This window comes from Mobula hypostoma, chromosome 16, assembly GCF_963921235.1.
Source record: "Mobula hypostoma chromosome 16, sMobHyp1.1, whole genome shotgun sequence".
Taxonomy (NCBI): Eukaryota; Metazoa; Chordata; class Chondrichthyes; order Myliobatiformes; family Myliobatidae; genus Mobula; species Mobula hypostoma.
Window position 1 is genome coordinate 18234588 of NC_086112.1, and position 21419 is coordinate 18256006.

Here is a 21419-nt window from a genome sequence, read left to right on the forward strand (position 1 = left end):
GGCATATCGAATAGCGGCCAGTCGTGAGACCCCGAAAGCGGTCCCATTCCCACACAAAGCCAAAGTCAGCGTGTGGCTCCAGGTCAGGGTCTTCAAAAGAACCCTGAAAAGAAAAAAATAGAAATATTAAAGATAGAAATAGAGCCGTTTCTGAAGATGCAAACAAAGGAGTTGTCATTAGGTGACATCGTCCTCCTAAACTCCGCCATGTGGATGCTATGGTTTTCTCTTGATGAAATAATAGGCCAATGAGGACCTTATTTTGTATTTGTTTATGACAAGAGGAAGAACAAGGAATATCGTTTGGAAGTTTAATTTACTCAGAACAACTGTTTGACCCCTGGGAGAGTCAGCTGGTGTGCTGAAAAGCTGAGCTTGACGAAAAGACCCCCAAAGAGCTGGACAATAGTATCCATCACATCACTACCTCACCCCCCACAACCCACTCTTTACCCTACAGGGTTTTGACCTGAAACGTCGACGGTTCCTTCCCCTGACAGCTGCAGCATTGCCTATTGAGTTTCTCCAGCAGCCAGTTTGTTACCTTAGATTCCACTTTCTTTACTCTGCAAGTCACAGAGTAACCACCCTACCTGTCTGACACTGAACTGGACATTGTGATATTTATGAAGGAGATGGTAAACTTTCTGGAAAATGATGGAATACTTTACGCAGAAACTGCTGAGAGATCGAGAAGTGTATATGAGCTGAATCCAGGGTAAACTCCTGAGAAGCTTCCTGAGCAATGGTACAGGTAACATTTTGAAGGGTTAACTTGGTTTCCTTTGAGTGTGCCTGCCTAGTCAAGGCTGTTCTGTAATCTTGCATTCAAATTCCAGTGTTGCAGCAACAATGTTCATTATGGCTTGGTATCGCTATTGCATTCCTACTGCTTTCGTGCGTATTATGACAGGGAGATATATATATATTTATATTCAATTAAAGGCATTGGGAAATCATGTGATTAATTCTGTACTCAATTCAATTACGTCGTCGAAAAACCTTGCAGATGATGATTCAATTTCATGGCCATATTCTGTGAATATGTCCCCTTACAGTTAGTTCCTTTGTCAATGACAGGGAATGGATAATACGATTTTTCACAATATTACTCAGAAACCTTATTCAAAATTTTCACAAGGTGCTCATCCAATTCAGAATTAGATGTACTTATGCTTATTCTGTTCAATTTACACTTTTCACACATAAAGGCAGAAAAAAACCCCTGCAAGTTTCTGCATCATGCTAACATTAATACATTTAATTTCTGCTGATCACTGAGATAAAACCATTAGGACATAAGACATTGGAGCAGAATTAGGTCATTTGGCCCATCGAGTCTGCTCTGCCATTCCATAATGGCTGATATATTAACCCTCTCAATCCATTGTCCTGCCTTCTCCCTGTAACCTTTGATGCCTGATTAATCAAGAATCTATCAAGCTCCATTTTAATTACAGTATACCCAATGGCTTGGCCTCCACAGCTGTCTGTGGTAATGATTTCCACAGATTCACCACCATCAGGCTAAAGAGATTCCTCCTCATCTCCATTGTAAATGGACATCTCTCTATTTTGAGGCTGTGTCCTCTGGTCCAATTCTCCCCATTATAGGAAACTTCTCCACATCCACTCTAACTAAGCCTTTCAATATTCGATAGGTTTCAATGAGATCCCTCTTCATTCTTCTAAACTCCGGTGAGTACAGGCCCTAAGCCATCAAACACTCCTCATACTTAAAACTTTTTCATTCCCAGAATCATTCTTGTGAACCTCCTTTGAACCCTCTCCAGTCCCAGCACACCTTTTCTTAGATAAGTGGCCCGAAACTGCTCACAACACTCCAAGTGAAGTAGGGTCATTGCCTTATAAAACCTTAGTAAATATACAATACCTATGGTTACTCAGTAAGATTGCATCTGAATGGTGTAGTTTTATGGTACTGGAAAATGAAAGGCAATCTACACAAATAACGTTCTGTTTTTGACTATTAAAGTAATCATTGTCCTAAATTCAACTACCTCAAATCTTTCCAAGTGGTGCTGGGTCATTTAAATACTTCTTACATCCAATCTGTCACTGGGGCTTTTCCAAATCCTGTCTTTCACCAGTGAACCGTAGCAACAAGTCACAGCGAGGAATATTCGAGCAGCAATGTTCTTTCCTATTAATCATTTTGCAAGTGTATCAGGCATCATCAGTTGTTGCCATCCATCACTGTCTGAAGGAGGAAAGCATATCACTCTCTCAATGTGCAATTCCCATGTGATGTCAACTTGCAATGTGCTTTCATAGAGTAGTCTAAAATAGAACATTCTCTCAATGGCCACTTTATTAGGTACAGGAGGTACCTAATAAAATGGACACTGAGAGTAGAGTACCACAGCGCACAACATTCATGGTTTGTGATCTGAGGATTGTCACCTTGTCGAGGTGAAGAGACTTGTGAGTTCCTGAGATCCGAAGAGTGACGCTATCTGGTGCTTAGCTCTTGGTAGGAGGGTTACCCATTTGCAGTAAGGTCAAGGAGGAGGTTCCAGACAGAGAGTGAGCTAGCCGAGACCTCAGTGGTGGAGCTGGCAGAAGATGATGATACATCACGATGGCAGTGAGGGTGGAGAAAGGTGGCAGCAGTGAAGGGACCCCAGTCATCTTGCATTCCGTGCCTCTGGACCCTGACCCTGATCTGCCACTGTCTGGTGGTTGCTTGTGCATCATCCTCCCTACATTAAACAAAGTCACACACAGGCCTTCTCCATTAAGGGAATATGTGGATCCCAGATCAGCCTCTACAGACACCTGAGGACCCACCAATAGACTACCCCTTTTGGAGAACATAATACTCAACTCAACTGATCGCAGTACTACTGTTCAATGAAGAAAATAAGCTAGATAGATGACCCTAGGGATGATCTTCTTTCTGACATGGCATTTGAATGACACTGGTCATCAGGTTAATCAATGTTGACCATAACATATTAAGGGATACTGAACTATGGTGAAAGCTAAAACTAGCTTGTCTGTGGATCGATGTTTTGAGCCTAGTTTTTCTGATTGGTTGGAGGAGCTAGATAGAGCCATAAGGTATAGATTATGTTGGGTTATCCACATGCATCATCAGTGTACTTGCATTGTTATCAAGCAAATGTATCAAGCTTAGCAGTTGGGTTATTATACTACAGATGCTGGAGAAACTCAGCAGGTCAGGCATCATCTATAGAGATGAATAAAGAGTCAACGTTTCAGGCTGAGATCTTTCATCAGGACTGGAAAGGAAGGAGCAAGAAGCCAGAATAAGAAGATGGTGGGAGGGGAAGGAGTACAAGCTAAAAGGTGAATGGGGGTAGGGGTGGGGATGAAGTAAGAAGCTGGGATATGACTGGTGGAAAAGGTAAAGGACTGGATTCGTTATCAGTAGTGGTATTTGAAGAAGGTTGGTGAGGAATGAGTATTGTGGCTAGGCAATCACCATCGTTAACAGGTTGGTGCCATCTCTTTAACTGACCTACAATATTATCAGGGACACTTATGACTAGTGATGCTAGTTGATGAATAATTCTCACCAACCACTGGCAACATTTCTGTTGATGACACTGATGTCATTTTCTAGCTGCTTGTATATTGATAACTATTTTGCTGTCCATCAATCTGCCTCTATCTATTCTTCACATAATAACACATTCCGCAGCTCTGCCCTTGAGATGATATCAGTCCACTCTATGTGACTGAAGTTAAGCACATCAATTAAATGTAAAAACAAACCTTTGTGAACTTCTAAAAACACCTATTCTAAGCAACTCTAAGCACTCAGTACACACTTGGTGGCCACTTTATTAGGTATCTCCTGTACCTAATAAAGTAGCCCACTGAGAGTATATTTGTGGTCTTCTGTTGTTGTACCCTTCCACTTCAAGTTTCAATGTGTTGTGCATTCAGAGATGTTCTTCTGCACACCACTGTTGTAACACGTGATTATTTGATTTACTTTTGCCTTTCTGTCAGCTTGAACCTGTCTGGCCATCCTCCACTGATCTCTGTCACTAACAATGTGTTCCACCACAGAACCGCCACTCGCTGGATGCTTTTTGTTTCTCGCACCATTCTCTGTAAGCTCTAGAGACTGTTGTGCATGAAGATCTCAGGAGCTCAGCAATTTTCTGAGATACTCAAACCACTCCATCTGGCACCAACGATTGTTCAATAGTCAAAGTCACTTAGATCACGTTTTTACCTAATTCTGATGTTCGGTCTGAACAAAAACTGAACCTTTTGACCATGCCTGCATGCTTTTATGCATTGAGTTGCTGCCACATGATTGGCTAATTAGATGTTTGCATTAACAAGCAGGTGTACTTGTTGTTAGAATTGTTTTTTTTGTGCCTTTAATAAGGTATTAGTTGAATCAATAAGGTTTTTCACAAGATTGAAATGATAGCTTCACTAATGGTTTATCACCTTTCATTTTTCATTGGTTAAGATAAACATGCTACACCTGTCTGTCTTTAATTGGCTCTTTGCTTATTTCAGGAATGTGGCCCAATCTCAATATAAAAGTGTCTGTCTCTGCAAAAATCGCCATCTTGTCTTTGTTCTTAGTATCTCATCTTTGATTTTTCTTGAGATTCGTTCCTTTGTGTTTTATATCTGTTCCTTTGTTTAAACGTTAAATAAACTATCATGAAGCAAAATCTTCACTCATTCTTGGATTCCTAAAAGAGCCTGAGGATCGAAAAATCACCAGATCCCACAAGATGTAACTAATAAAGTGGTCACTGAGTGTTTCTGTCCATTCCAGTACAATCTATGCTTCTAGAGCATTCTTTAATAACATCCATTAATTTTCTTCATCAGGATGCCAATTTGGTTCTGATGCCTTCCGATCAAGGTTTTCAACCTGAAACATTGGCCTTCTTCCTCCTTCCACAGCTGCAGTCTGGCCTGATGGATGTTTCCTGCACTTTCTGAATTTATTTCATGTTTCGTGTATTTGCGGTTCTTTGATCTTTCATTAAGTTCCTTATTGTGGTTCTGCAATGTGTAGACTTTATCCTCTCCCCAATGAGAATGCTCATTTAAAATCTATCATTTCTTATTCTTATCGTCTGTGGATAATATGTTTCATAATTCTACCACCATCTAACTCAGAAAGCATTGTCTAATTTATTTGTATGCTTCTGAGTTCTTAAAATCCTCAAATCGTTCAGCTAATAGACATATTTTTTCCAGATCAAATTCTTAATATCCATGAGAACATGAAGATGCTTCAGTCTTCTCTACAAATTTCTATTCACTGGCACATGTAGTAAGAGGATGGAAAGTCTTTTCTCCAAACGCAGCTTTCAAATTTACAAACTAAGATTCAAGTCAGGTAAACTCAAATTTACTATCGTTTAATGATATACGTGTACCCAACATTCTGTATATAACCATATTATATATATAGAAGCAAGTCACCGTAATGTAGAAACATGGCAACATTATAGAGTCATGGAGCATTACAGTATAGAAGCAGGCTCTTCAGCCCATCTAATCCATGCCAAGTTGTTTTTCTACCTAGACTTATCAACCTGCACCTGTAGTTAGGTGACCAGAACTGCACACAGCACTGTAAATTTGACCTCACCATGTCTGATACAACTTCAAGAACTTTTCAACATTATTCCTGTAACCTCCACACGAGGCCTAACATTAAACCATAAGACCTTAATACAGTACATAGGAGCTGAATTAGGTCATTTGGCCCATTGATTCTGCTCCTTTATTCCATCATGATTGACTTATTTTCTCTCTCAAATCCATTCTCTTGCCTTCCCCCTGCAATCAATGATGCTGTTACTAATCAAGAACCTATCAAATTCACTTTAGATATACCCCATCATTTGGCCTTTACAGTCGACTGTGGCAATGAATCAATCCTAATGAAGGGCCTCAGCCCAAAACGTGGACTGCTTATTCCCTTCCATAGATACTGCCTGATCTGCTCAGCCCCTAGAGCATTTTGCGTGTGATACTCCCTTCTTCTTGGTTTTCTACCTCTCAGTCACAGAAAAATCCTGTCAAGTTCATGAGCATAGACATTATTAATCAATCGATTATACAGACTGTGTAATATACCTTCCTGAAATTCAGGTGGACAATATTTGAAGACTCTTCCCTCTTAAACCAATCTGTAATCTATTCACTCTGGCTAACCCTGAATGGTGTTATTAGCCAGAGAAAGTGGCTCACCTGAGGACTGGGAGAAATTCCGAGTTCAGCAGAGGAGGACAAAGGGCTTAATTAGGAAGGGGAAAAAAGATTATGAGAGAAAACTGGCAGGGAACATAAAAACTGACTGTAAAAGCTTTTATAGATATGTAAAAAGGAAAAGACTGGTAAAGACAAATGTAGGTCCCCTACAGACAGAAACAGGTGAATTGATTATGGGGAGCAAGGACATGGCAAACCAATTGAATAATTACTTTGGTTCTGTCTTCACTAAGGAGGACATAAATAATCTTCCAAAAATAGTAGGGGACAGAGGGTCCAGTGCGATGGAGGAACTGAGCGAAATACATGTTAGTAGGGAAGTGGTGTTAGGTAAATTGAAGGGATTGAAGGCAGATAAATCCCCAGGGCCAGATGGTCTGCATCCTAGAGTGCTTAGGGAAGTAGCCCAAGAAATAGTGGATGCATTAGTGATAATTTTTCAAAACTCGTTAGATTCTGGACTAGTTCCTGAGGATTGGAGGGTGGCTAACGTAACCCCACTTTTTAAAAAAGGAGGGAGAGAAAAACCGGGGAATTATAGACCAGTTAGCCTAACGTCGGTGGTGGGGAAACTGCTGGAGTCAGTTATCAAAGATGTGATAACAGCACATTTGGAAAGCGGTGAAATGATCGGACAAAGTCAGCATGGATTTGTGAAAGGAAAATCATGTCTGACGAATCTCATAGAATTTTTTAAGGATGTAACTAGTAGAGTGGATAGGGGAGAACCAGTGGATGTGGTATATTTGGATTTTCAAAAGGCTTTTGACAAGGTCCCACCCAGGAGATTAGTGTGCAAACTTAAAGCACACGGTATTGGGGGTAAGGTATTGATGTGGATGGAGAATTGGTTAGCAGACAGGAAGCAAAGAGTGGGAATAAAGGGGACCTTTTCAGAATGGCAGGCGGTGACTAGTGGGGTACCGCAAGGTTCAGTGCTGGGACCCCAGTTGTTTACAATATATATTAATGACTTGGATGAGGGAATTAAATGCAGCATCTCCAAGTTTGCGGATGACACGAAGCTGGGTGGCAGGGTTAGCTGTGAGGAGGATGCTAAGAGGATGCAGAGTGACTTGGATAGGTTGGGTGAGTGGGCAAATTCATGGCAGATGCAATTTAATGTGGATAAATGTGAAGTTATCCACTGTGCTGGCAAAAATAGGAAAACAGATTATTATCTGAATGGTGGCCGATTAGGAAAAGGGGAGGTGCAACGAGACCTGGGTGTCATTATACACCAGTCATTGAAAGTGGGCATGCAGGTACAGCAGGCGGTGAAAAAGGCGAATGGTATGCTGGCATTTATAGCGAGAGGATTCGAGTACAGGAGCAGGGAGGTACTACTGCAGTTGTACAAGGCCTTGGTGAGACCACACCTGGAGTATTGTGTGCAGTTTTGGTCCCCTAATCTGAGGAAAGACATCCTTGCCATAGAGGGAGTACAAAGAAGGTTCACCAGATTGATTCCTGGGATGGCAGGACTTTCATATGAAGAAAGACTGGATGAACTGGGCTTGTACTCGTTGGAATTTAGAAGATTGAGGGGGGATCTGATTGAAACGTATAAGATCCTAAAGGGTTTGGACAGGCTAGATGCAGGAAGATTGTTCCCGATGTTGGGGAAGTCCAGAACGAGGGGCCACAGTTTGAGGATAGAGGGGAAGCCTTTTAGGACCGAGATTAGGATAAACTTCTTCACACAGAGAGTGGTGAATCTGTGGAATTCTCTGCCACAGGAAACTGTTGAGGCCAGTTCATTGGCTATATTTAAGAGGGAGTTAGATATGGCCCTTGTGGCTACGGGGGTCAGGGGGTATGGAGGGAAGGCTGGGGCGGGGTTCTGAGTTGGATGATCAGCCATGATCATAATAAATGGCGGTGCAGGCTCGAAGGGCTGAATGGCCTACTCCTGCACCTATTTTCTATGTTTCTATGTTATCATTGCTACATATAGTACAAAGAAAATGAGATGACCATGTGCCTAAACATTCTGTGGAGTCACAGAATACTAAAACACAGAGACAGGCCCTTTGGGCCATCTAGCCTATACCAACCAGAACTTCTGACTTGTCCTATCTACTTGTACCTGGACCATATCCTTTAAACCCCTCTCACCCCTGTACCTATCTAAACTTCTCATAAATATTACAATTGAACTCACACCTGCCACTTCCACTGGCAGCTCATTCCACACCCTTACCACCCTCTGACAGAAGACATTCACCCTCAGATTCCCCTTAAGTAGTTCACCTTTCATTCTAAACCCACAATACTGTGCAAAAGTCTTAGGCGCGCACGCACGCACACGCACACACACACACACACACACACACACACACACACACACACAGATATATATATAAATATATATATATAAAGTAAAGGCATCCGTTAGTCTTGCGAGACCATGGATCTGCGCCTGGGAAGTCTTCACTCTCCACGGCGCAGGCCTGGGCAAGTTTGTATGGAAGACCAGCAGTTGCCCATGCTGCAAGTCTCCCCTCTCCACGACACCGATGTTGTCCAAGGGAAGGGCATTAGGACCCATACAGCTTGGCACCAGTGTCGTCGCAGAGCAATGTGTGATTAAGTGCCTTGCTCAAGGACACAACACGTTCCCTCGGCTGGGACTCGAACTCACGATCTTCAGGCCACTAGTCCAATGCCTTAACCACTTGGCCATGTGCCCACACACACACACACACACACACACACACACACACACACACACACACACACACACACACACACACATATAAGTTTGGGTGCCTAAGACTTTTGGACAGTACTGTACTTGTCAATGTGGGGCAGCGAGTGAGTTTGTAAATCTAGTGGAAACAAGAGCTGTTGGGAATGGCGAGGGTATAGTGTCATGAGAAGGGTGTGGGACAGGTGGCAGAGAAGGAGTGCCAGGGGTATGGGGTGGCCCAGGTGCAGACACACCCAGCCCTGAGACACCAGGCAAGGTCACTTGATTCCAAACAACTGGTTTATTAATCACTGCTTCCTGCTCCCTTCCCGCTCCCTTCTCCTTTTCCCAACCATGATTCCCCTCTCCCTGCCTCCTTCCCATTCTCAGCCCACAAAAGAGACCCATATCAGAATAAGGTTTATCATCACCCACCTATGTCATGATTTTGTGGCAGCAGTACAGAGCAATACATAGAATTACTGCAGTATTGTGCAAAAGTGTCAGGAACCCTCGCTATATATACTATACAATGTGCCCAAGACTTTTGCATAGTACTGTATGACTTCTAGTCGTAGTCTCACCCAACTGGAGGTGAAAAGGCCTTCATTCATTTACCCTATCATAATTCATGATTTTATATACCTCTATACGATCGTTCCTCATTCTCCTCTCTTGTAAAAGCAATTGTGGGTGCATGAATATACCTCATGCTTCACTCTGGTGCCTTCTGATTTATTTGCTCCAATTGGCAATGATAACAATATGAATGATGGACAAAGGAGCCTTCCAAGCTTATCAACACTGAACAAACCTTCCATCCCCACAATTGCTTTTCAGAGATGTGTCTCATTGTAATCATCTTTCTCCAAGCATTTTTACAATGGATCAATTATAGACGCTATGATTCATTGTTTCAAGGAAGGAATTAACATGGAATTAATGTTGAATTAGCGGAAGTGGGTGGTCGATGGTCAGTCTGGATGCAGTAGATGACTCTATGGCTCTGAGTAGAGGTGCTTGCCAAGGAATAGTGTCAAGTTAACTAGGGACCCCGGAGACATCTGGCTCTTATCTGCAAGTGTCCATGTTTCTGATCTGAAAACCAAGGTCCTTCAGCCTTTGCCTCAGCAATGGCCTAGGCTTGCTCAATTTGTGCTTTTCCAGGGAATCAATACTGTTTTGTGATCTCTTCCCCAGACAACATAGAAAACAAACTTGTCAAATTAATAATGCAAACAACAGGAATTCTGCAGATGCTGGAAATTCAAGCAACAAACATAAAAGTTGCTGGTGAACGCAGCAGGCCAGGCAGCATCTCTAGGAAGAAGTACAGTCGATGTTTCAGGCCGAGACCCTTCGTCCTGGGGTCTCGGCCTGAAACGTCGACTGCACCTCTTCCTAGAGATGCTGCCTGGCCTGCTGCATTCACCAGCAACTTTTATGTGTGTTGCTTGTCAAATTAATACTCATTAGGCTCAGAATTAGTAATTCACTTGTCACAATTTCTACAGCTTTCTCCTCCCTATAATGGTACCAGGTGTCCTCGTTTGCAGAACTTTTCCAAAGGAAGTGGATTTCAGATTTTACCAAGGAACAACTTTACTCACTATATACATTTAGATGTATTAGGAATTTGCTGGTCAAGGTGTGTTGGTCAGGGCACAACATACAATAAACAATAACATTCATCCATAACAAAGAATTAACAATTACTGCAGATAGAAAAAATAAACTTGAAGTATGGATGTAGAATAAAATGTGCATAAATATATAAATCTCAGCATGGTTTACAATGGAAACAGCATTATTAAAAGTGATTTAGTGCTTACAGTGCAGGGCAGTGACTGGGGTAATAGATAGAGGGGTTTGGGGGCTAATGAGAATGATCAATTAAATTAACTACCTGAGGGGAAGAAACTTTTTAAGACAGCATGAAGCTTTTGTTTTACATAGCCCTATAGCACTTTCCAGAAGGGTTCTTTTGGAAAAGGCAGTTTGCAAGGTGCGTAGTGTCTGCAGTGATTTTTCCTGCCTGCTTATTTGTCCTGGACGCATACAAGATCTGCATTGATGGTAGACTGCAGCCATTGCACCTTTTCTGCTGACCTGACAGTTTGCTGTAGTGTTCATTTATTGTTCGAGGATGCTCCATCAAACCAGACAGTAATGGCTGATGTGAGGATGTTCTCTATCATGGCAGTGCCAGCAGAGAGAGCAATGGTGTTCTGCAATTATTGCTCCTAATTTGCAGTTACAGGCTTGCCGCTGTTACCTTAAGGCAAATCACCCGCTTCGTAAATCTGCTACTGCCATAGATATCCGGTCTTTGGCACTGCCTCACAGTCTGCCCGATGACACGATAGAACATAGAACATAGAATAGTACAGCACAGTACAGGCCCTTCGGCCCACAATGTTGTGCCAACCCTCAAACCCTGCCTCCCATATAAGCCCCCACCTTAGACCTGTCTAGTAGTCTCTTAAACTTCACTAGTGTATCTGTAAGACAGAGAATTGGGAATTCTGTAAAATAACTGGAATACTTCTCCATTTTAGTTCTGAAAAATAAAAATAGGAATGTAAATACAGTTTGAACTGTTTTAATATGTTGCTCATACTATCTCGAACGGACACCTCCTTACATAGCAACTTAGCAAATTCACAAAACCAGATCTTCTTCAGATCTTTTGACAAAGCCCACTCTTAATGAAGGCTCGTGAGATGTCATTACACAGAATATTGATAAGATTCCTATCGCCTGCCACAGAAAATTGTCTTGGATTCCACACTTCTATCATCAAACACGTCAGGAGATTTTGCTTGCTTTCCCATTCAAGGATAATAACTGTTCATTCTTCATATAAAACATACAAATGTGGATCAATATAAAATTACTGTGTCAGTTGGAGCTATATGTGATGTAGTTTGAGGGTAAATTTGGAGGAAGCATAGAGTACTTGAGTATTTCTGAGTTTAAGATAGAAAATGTTGCGATATTCTGTAACAGCACATAGTGTAGGCAGTTAAGAAAAAAGAGCTAGGCATTTAAATTGCAATAATTGCGGTAATGCATCACTTGTATTTTTCTATTCTTTTTGGTTACTTAAATTATTTGCCTTTCTGCCTGAAAGGAGTCGCAGTAGAAACTAGCTTGTCTTGGCCAATTTTATTTTATGGTATTGTTGAATTGCTATCTTACATAAATTGGCTTAAATAGAAAATTTAAAAATGAAAAATAGTTTCTCACAATAATTAAAACCCAAGCATGAGGTGAAAGTAATAATGTTGTGAAATTGCTGAGGTTTCACAGTATAGTGTACATTGAATCCCACTGTGAATTGTGCTAAGCTCAATGTTACTCCTGCACTGCAAAGCAAGGACCTCATTAATTGGAAAAATTTATTGGAGTGCTACAGGAAGCAAAGAATTGTTAAAGAAGGAACTCATCTGGTGTAATATCTTTCATGAAGAGTGTCATATAGCTAAATTTCACAGGATATAAACAGTCTGTTTTGCAATAAATAAAATGCTGAAAGGCTATTACTGATTTCTGACCTGAAGTACCTTCAAATTTACTCAGAAAGGTATATATTTTTATTATTTTATTGAAATGTAATTCTAGTTAATTCGGAGGACAATTAAAATGCACAAAAAGGATAAGACTGTGCCTCTGCCCTCAAACTAAAAGCAGCAGGCCATTGGATTCAAATGAAGTTTTGGAAGTTTGCCTGGTCTTGACAAGAGGAAATCTCTGGCACTTAACATATCCTGTGAATTTGTTTCATTCATCTTCAAAGGAAATGGAAATATTGAGACATATATTCCTTCCCGTCTTCAGTTATGTTAACTTGATAAATATATAATGGCTTTCAGCCAAAATTGACATACAGGTTTATAGATCAAAAATCAATATCAAATATTGTTCATATCTAATTGCACTGATACAAATTGACTATTAAACATTTCTTGACTGTGCTATTTCAGTGAAACTTATTGCTGTATCTTTAAAATGCACTTCACTTTTGCAATTAAATATGGTGTGGTGATTTAGTGTTACATATAAAGTACTTTGTGTCATTTGACAAACGGCAACTATACAGTATGTGTGCTGTCAAACATCTTGCAATAGAAAGCGTCTTTGATGGATTTCAAGTAAACTCCTATTCAGGTTTTGCAATGACTCTGCCAGAGCTACATTTAAGTACTGACCCCGAATTAGCAGGACAACACTATCAGCCTGTTTGTCAGGAGTAACTCCATTAACCGAAGACTTTCTTCAATTCCCTTCAGGTTGCGATAATGCCTAAGGAAAACCACAAACCTAGGACTTGCCAATGAAATTAGGGCCTAGAAATTGGATTGCACCTATATTTGGTGCACTAAAAGAAAATTGCAAAATGGCAAATTGGATCTTTGTAAAACTAATGTTGAAGTTGGCTGAAATCCAATGTGAAACTGCATTAGAGAAGTGGGCTACATACAGAAGCAAATGCTGAAACAGAACGCAGCTCAGTTCAGCACAGTTCCAAATACTTTGCTGTGAGCTTATCAGAGGAAAGCATTGGTCCAAAAGACACATTGATGTGGGGGTAGAGAAAAGTTGAAATAGAAGAGTGCTAAGGGAGAGGGAGGGGTCTGGGACAGAAACTCAATGACAGTACTGGATCAATCATAAGGAAAGCCTAGTAAGAAGGTTTTGATGAAGGGTCTCAGCACGAATCATCATCTCTTTCTTCCTCTCCATAGGTGCTGCCTGACCTGCTAAGTTCCTCCAGCATTTTGTCTGCGTTACTCTGGTAAGTCTGGCTGCTGGAGTCTCCTGTGGCACCAGGAACCTCTGCACAGTAGAGCATCCTTAAAGGAAATTGTATCTCCTAACAACATGCATGTTGGCATGATCAGCAGATCAGTGTTTAAACCTGCAGAGATTAAGTCCTCAAAGGAAAGTGTATTTTATGCAGTGGTCCTAGTCTAACAAGAGAGATGTTACTCATTAGGGAAAGCACAGATGTATTTGCAAGCCATTTAAGTAACTGAGGAGAATTTTTTTCAGTCATGTGTTGGAATTAGCGCTGGTGGAGGATGGGCGGGATTTTTAAACGGTCCCTGGATTCCCCACCCATTATTCACCATTCAAAATCCAAGATTCAAGGTTCAAGATTGTTTATTGTCATCCTTCAGTCAAGAAGAGTAAGGGAGAACACAATGTTTGTTACTCCGGATCCGATGCAGCATAAAAAAAACACAATAGGCATAAAGAATGCAATAAAACAAACAAAAAAAAAGCATAAATATAAAAGTGAGCCTATTAAACCCAATGTACAGTAGCTGTTTGAATGTGGCCGTACAGATGTAAGATGAGTTAATATACATAGACCAACTGTATGTACACAAATTGACATTAGGTACAGGAGTATCTACATAGGCAGTGTCTGACAGGAAATGATAAAATGTCAAAGTGACTCCTGGCATGAGGAATTCCTCTAGTTAGCAGCAGAATATATGAAATCACAGGAGGACAGCGACTGTGTCAGCAGTGTAGGTATGAGGTGTGGAGTGAAAGAGTAACGTGATAGTGCGTGGAGGGGGATGAAAGGTGCTGAGGGACTGATGTGTAATATATGTGAGTAGCATAATATGCATAATATCAACCTAATTGCCAAGTCATTGAGTATATTTAAGGTGGAGGTTGATAGGTTCTTGATTAATCTGGGTGTCAAAGGTTACAGGGCGAAAGCAGGAGAAGGGCTTGAGAGAGATAATAAATCAGCCATGATGGAATAGCAGAGAAGACCCGATGAACTGAATGGCCTAATCTACTCCTAGGTATTATGGTCTTATGTTGGGATAAAGAATATCAGAGAAATGTACCTATCAAGGTGGCCATTGTAAGCTGTGCTTGTCAACTAGGTGATGAAGTTTTAGATACCGTACAGAAACATCCTCCTGGTTGCTTCCTCCTTTCCCCTGTTCCCTTGCTCCTTCTACTACTTCGGCTGTTTCTCGTGTCCCGTGGGCTACTGGTCTCCTTGCCGCTGCTCCGCTGGCTTTTAGTTCACAAAGTCTCCACATCCGGCTGCAGTATAATCAAAGGGTGATAGTATAGGAAAGAAACAACAGGGTTAAAGTTCCTGGTCTGGCATTCATGGAACCTGACCAGTAGTGGGCCATAGAAAGTTCTGACCACTGCATTCTCTTTAAATAGAGATGCCTACATAGTCAAAAGGAGTTCCAAGAGTTGCCCATAATCTAAAGTTTTTGTAAGTCAGAAACACTCTCTCTGCTGAGGCCACTGTTGGTTCACTTTGCAAAAGTTGCACTGGTAGGTTCATTCAAAGTTCAAAGTAAATTTATTATCGAAGTACATATACTGTACATCACCATATACTACCTTGAGATTCATTTCCTTTTAGGTATTCATAGTAGTACAAAGAAATACAATAGAATCTATGATCCTTGACAATGCTAGAGGACCTGCGTATGCAGCACTCCTGATAAACACGTATCTCTAATGGAAGAGAGACCCCAGTGATTCTTTCAGCAGTCCTTATAATTCTTTGTAGGGACATATGGTCAGATACCTTGTAATTCCTATACCATACAGCGATACAGCTGGTCAGGACACTCTTGATAGTGCTCCAGTAAAAATTGGTTAGAATAGTTGGGGGTGGGGTGGGAGGTTGTGAGGAGGGAGCGTTGCTCACCTCAATCTCCTCAGAAAACAGCAACACCATGGTGCTTCCTTAATAAAGAGGTGGTGTCGAAGGACCAGGTGAAAACATCCAGTATGTGCACTCCTGGAATCTCGGTGCTCCTAACTCTCTCCAAAGTGGAGCTGTTCATGTGCAGTAAGGTGTAGTCAGCCTGTAACTTCTTAAAATCCACAATCATCTCTTTAGTCTTGTGCACGTTGAAACTCAAATTATTGTGCTCGCACCACTCGACAAGCCGCTCTACGTCCTCTTTTTACGGTGTCTCATCATCATTATTGACGTCTGTGTCATCAGCGAGCTCGATGACTCGGTCTGAGCTGCACAATGCACCAGCACCGTAAATGGCAGCAGGTTGAGCACGCAGGCTTCGGAGGAACTGGCGCTCAGCACGATGGATCGAGAGATGTAGCTGCCAACATGGACTGACTCTGCTCTTTCTGTCAAGAAGTCCATGATCCAGTTACAGGGAGAGTTACTGAGACCCACAAGAACAGTTTACGCACCAGCTTCTGAGGGGTGATCATATTAAATGCCGAGCTGAAGTTAATAAGATGCACAAGGCATCATTTTCCAGGTGAGATAGGATGGAGTGGCGGGTGGAGATTATGGCATCGTCAGTGGACCAAAATGGAAGGGGACCAGTGCAGCAGGAAGATGGGGTTTAATGTGGTCCTTAACCAGCTACTCAAAGCAGAACGTTATTGTAGGGATATAAGATCATAGGATTCAGGAGCAATATTAGGCCTTAGACTGCTTAAATCTCTGACCAACAGTTGGTCACAATTATTCCCAGACAAGCCCCCATATGTTGTGACTGTGATCCAAGTCACCTGAGAGACACTGAAGCTGGTGGTATGGAGATCTTTATTCATCCTGACAGGTAGACATTCTCTTGGAGACCCTCTGGGTAGAGTCTCCCAATCTCAACGCACCACATTCTTAAGATCAAAGGTAATTGCAGGCGATTCAATACAATTTCCATATTTACTATGACATTGTTTACTTCAATATTTTGTGTCAGACAAATGATTTGTTTGTGCAACACTTATTCACGTTCTAGTTGATAAAGCACCTTTGAAGGTTCAGGCACCTCATTGGGACAAACTGATTCACTCAGATTGTCTACACTTTTCTGAAGACAGAGAACCCAAATGCCCAACATTAGTTTGATGTTGACCAATTAACATTGACAGATTGCAGATGAGAACATTTTGTGGCCAGATCACTTTACTTTACAAACCATATCTTGAGCAGCCAGTCTCTTACTGTGGGCAAGTGGTCTGTGCTTCGCAAAGCTGTCCTTTTCATTTCAAATTGATTACTGTTTACAAGTTACATTAAGAACTGAAGACTTGTTCTCATTTGAATTAGTATCTGTCACTTTCATATAATCCCATAACTCCTCAATAATCCCTAACACTCCTCATATGTCAGACCTATCATCTCAAGAGTTTGTCTTCTTAAACCTGTAGTCCCATGGCAACAAGAACATCCTTCCTCAAATAAGGAGACCAGAACTTCGCGCAGAGTTTCAAATGGGATCTTGATGGGTAACACGGTAGAGTAGTAGTTAGTGTCGTGCATTACAGCATCAGCTGCAATATCAGGGTTTAATTCCTGCCGCTGACTGTAAGGGGTATGTATTTTCCCTCCATGGGTTTCCTCCAGGTGCTCTGGGTTAGAGTTAGTAAATTGTGGGCACGCTACGTTGGCGCTGGAAGCGTGGTGACACTTGCCTGCTGCCCCCAGCACATCCTTGCACTGTGTTGGTCGTTGACGCAAAATGAAGAATTTCTCTGTATGTTTCAATATTTTGATATGCATATGACAAATGAAGGTAATCTTTGATCTTTAATGCCCTTTCAAACTGTAGTAAGACACACTAGTTACTTACTGTACATCTTGCAATGAAAGTCACTATTTGCCTTTAGCTATCACATGAAAGATTAAGCAAAGGGCTTAGATCTTAAATTTAGATTTAGCACAGTTAACAGGCCACACACTGTCCAATTACACCCGTGAGACAAATTAACAGATTAACCTGTACTTGTTTGGAATGTGCTAATATCAGGAGCATAATTTTAAGGTGAATAGACAAAAGTAAAGGGGGATGTCAGAGGTAAGTTTTTTACACAGAGAGTGGTGGGTGTGTGGAATGCCCTGCCAAGTGAGACAGCAGAGGCAGATACATTAGGGACATTTAAAAAACTTTTATATAGGCAGATGAATGATAAAAAATGGAGGGTTATAGAGGTGATTAACAAATTTCACAACACATGCCTATGATAATAAACCTGATTCTGATGAAGGGTCTCGGTCTGAAATGTCAACCGTTTGCTCTTTTTCATAGATGCCTCCTGGCCTGCTGTGTCCCTCCAGCATTTTGTGTGCATTGTTTTGGTTTCCAGCATCTGCAGATTTTCTTTTGGCTATGTAGAAGGGAATGGTTAGATTGCTCTTTGAACAGGTTAAAAGCTCGGCACAGCATCGTGGGCTAAATGGCCGATACTATGCTGCAGTGTTCTATGTTCTATGAAACCGGAGCACCTGGAGAAACCTGTATCGTACATAATCCTTACAGACAGCGGCAGATGTGAACCTGGGTCACTGGCGTTGAAATAGTGTTACACTAGCTGTTATGTTCCCGTGCTGCCTCTGTGGATGCGCTGGGAGTGTGAGGTAGGATTTGTATGTTGACATTAGTACCGCCAGGTTGTTCGGGAGTAAGAGCAACCTGATTGTAAACGCTGGATGTTTTCAACACAGCCACTGCATTACCTGAGTTTCTGGAACAGTTGGGCTGCATAGGCATGACGCTGAGCTGCACAGCTAATTGGTGGAGGGGCAGGAAGTGTCGAGGAAACAGGTAGGATGCAGAAGGACTTAGACTGATTAGGATAATGGACAAGACAGTGGCAAATGAAATACAATATTGGAAAATGCATGGTCATGCACTTTGGTAGTAGAAATAAACTTGCAGACTATTTTCAAAATGGGGAGAAAATCCAGGAATCTGAGATGCAGAGGGACTTGGGAGTCCTTGTGCAGATCACACTGAAGGTTAACTTGCAGGTTGAGTCAGTGGTGAGGAAGGCAAATGCCATGTTAGCATTCATTTCAAGAAGTCTAGAATATAAGAGCGAGGATGTGATGCTGAGACTTTTATAAGGCACTGGTGAGGCCTCACCTTGAGTATTGTGAACAGTTTTGGGTTCCTCATCTTAGAGAAGATGTGCTGGCATTGGAGAGGGTCCAGAGGAGGTTCACAAGGATGATTCCAGGAATGAAAGAGTTATCATACGAGGAACGTTTGATGGCTTTGGGTCAGTACTCGCTGGAATTCAGAAGGATGAGAGGGGATCTCATTGAAACTTTTCGAATGTTGAAAGGCCTAGACAGAGTAGATGTGGAAAGGATGTTTCCCATGGTGGGAGAGTCTAGGACAAGAGGGCACAGCTTCAGGATAAAGCGGCGCCCTTTCAAAGCAGAGATGCGGAGAAATATTTTTAGCCAAAGGGTGGTGAATTTATGGAATTTGTTGCCACATGCAGCTGTGGAGGTCAGGCATTGGGTGTACTTAAGGCAAAGATTGATAGGTTCTTGATCACAGGTTATGGGGAGAAGGCTGGGCCCCGGGGCTGCTGAGGAGATAGAAAGAAAGGATGAGCCATGATTGAATGGCTGAGCAGTCTCGATGGGCCAGATGCTTGTCCCCAAGGGAGGAGCGGCCTAGAGGGAAAGGGAGAGCTGGAGGAACGGGGATGACGGTGGACAGGACTCCTATGTCTTATGGTCTTATGGTCTTATGAGCTGTATGAGTCACGTCAGCTTCAATAAGGGGACATTGCACTGACAGATTCTGGAGTGGAGAGGTATAAATAAGGAAATGACAGACTGGGGAGCATTAGATCAAGCTGATTCTTGTTTTAGAGATATTTTTCTTGGTGTAATACAGGAGTTTTCAAGGACACCAAGAAATATATTTTCTTTCTGGTAGAAATGTGGAGATCATTGCAAGGTAAGGGGTAAGATAATGTCCAGTAAGACCAGTTTGCAGATAATTTGCAGTCAGCCCAGGAAAGCAAGGTTTTTGAAGAACAGAGCTTCCCTTTACACAGCAGGGAACCGGAGCCATTTGACATATAGAGACAAGATAAGGATACAAACAAAGGATTTACAAGTGATACTTATTATTGGTCAGTTATTTTCCTAATTCTGAAGTACTATTGGCACCCAAGCATATAGAATCTATTGGCTATTAATGCCAGTATTACATAGGGTGATTGGTGATTGATCCTGCAAATAAGGAATTTGAAGATACACAAGGTTACTGATTGGTCAATATCCATAACTACGAGTCAATTCTCTATAGAAATGGCATTTCTTTGTTCAAACTTCAGAGCAGTGTGATGACAGGGGCCAGGCCGTTCTCCCTGTGTAGAAGTAAATAAAGTGTGACCGAGGGACCAGTGTGAATTTTCAGTTAATTGATGATGACAGATGAGACTTGCCTGTAGCACCAAGTAGCTTGGTTGGAAACTGCCGATTAACTCAGCAGCAGGAATGCCAGAATTCATTACCGAAACCTCGTTAATGATTTAATCAGAGCAGGGAAGTTGAATGGCAGAGGTACATCATCAATATCCTATGCCAAATCTCTTGTGTTATCCAGCTTCAATATCAAAGTCAAGGTATTATCAAAGTGCATATATGTTACCATATACTTGAGATTCACTTTTTTGCAGGCATTTACAAAAAAATAAATACGACAGAATTTACTAGAATAGAATATGGATAAACTGCCGCACTCAACCGTCACTTGGACGTTGTGTTTTATAGGATTGCTTTTATGTTCATATTTATTGTGTTTTTATGCTTAATGCGTTTTTTAATGCTGCATCAGATCTGGAGTAACAATCATTTTGTTCCCCTATACACTCATGTACTGAAGAATGCCAATAAAGAATCGAGTATCTTAAATCTTGAATTTACGAAAAACTATACATACACAAATACTGACAAATTGTGGAAATTAAAAATAAAATAATAATACTGAGAACATGCATTGGAAAGAGTCCTGCTCCATCTTTCTATCTCAGTCACGTATGCACGCTACTAATTCTGTCCATATCCGGGTATCCCCAGCCACACCTGATATCACACAATGCCCACTTTCTACCCTCATCCCTCACTCCTCACTCACTATTTATGAGGAGAGAAGGGTTGTGCAATGCTTGCCCCCTAGGGAGTGGAGGCCTAGAGGGAAAGGGAGGGCTGGAGGAATGAGGATGAAGGTAGGGTAGGGCAGGAAAGTTACAAGTGCACTCAACTCTGAGACACAAGGCATGGCCGTTCGTTCAAAACAATTACTTTATTGTTTAATACAGATATCCTTTTCCCTCTCAATCCCACCTTCCCATTAACTTCTCCCTTTTCCCTCCCCTCCCGCTCCGTCTCCTCTCTTTTCAGTCCCCAGTCCCCAAACTCCCTTCTTTCTATGGACCAGCCTCCTCATGACCCAACCCCATGGGACTCTGTTCCGGGGGGCTGTGGCCTCCATTCGGCGCTCCCTTAGCAATGCCTCCATTCCTCTGGCGAGGTAGAAGGTGGCCCTGTGTTCAAGATTAATGTAGGTCAGAGAGGGAGGAGAGGTCTGTCTGGGATTCAGCCTTCTGGCCTTCCCCATCACACCCTAGTGGGACCTCTCCCATTAGCTGGGAGGAGCCAAGGCCAGTTACCATGACAACAGCAGCCTGGAGTTGG

General features: G+C 41.9%; 1 long non-coding RNA gene across 1 annotated transcript in view; it reads left to right on the top strand.

The window, feature by feature from the left end:
- Positions 1 to 21419, top strand: part of LOC134357525 (uncharacterized) — a 61121-nt gene that overhangs the window by 13296 nt on the left and 26406 nt on the right. The window contains exon 2 of the long non-coding RNA XR_010020639.1: positions 13690 to 13739. This is a non-coding gene — a long non-coding RNA (uncharacterized LOC134357525). The remainder of the gene's footprint in view (positions 1 to 13689; positions 13740 to 21419) is intronic.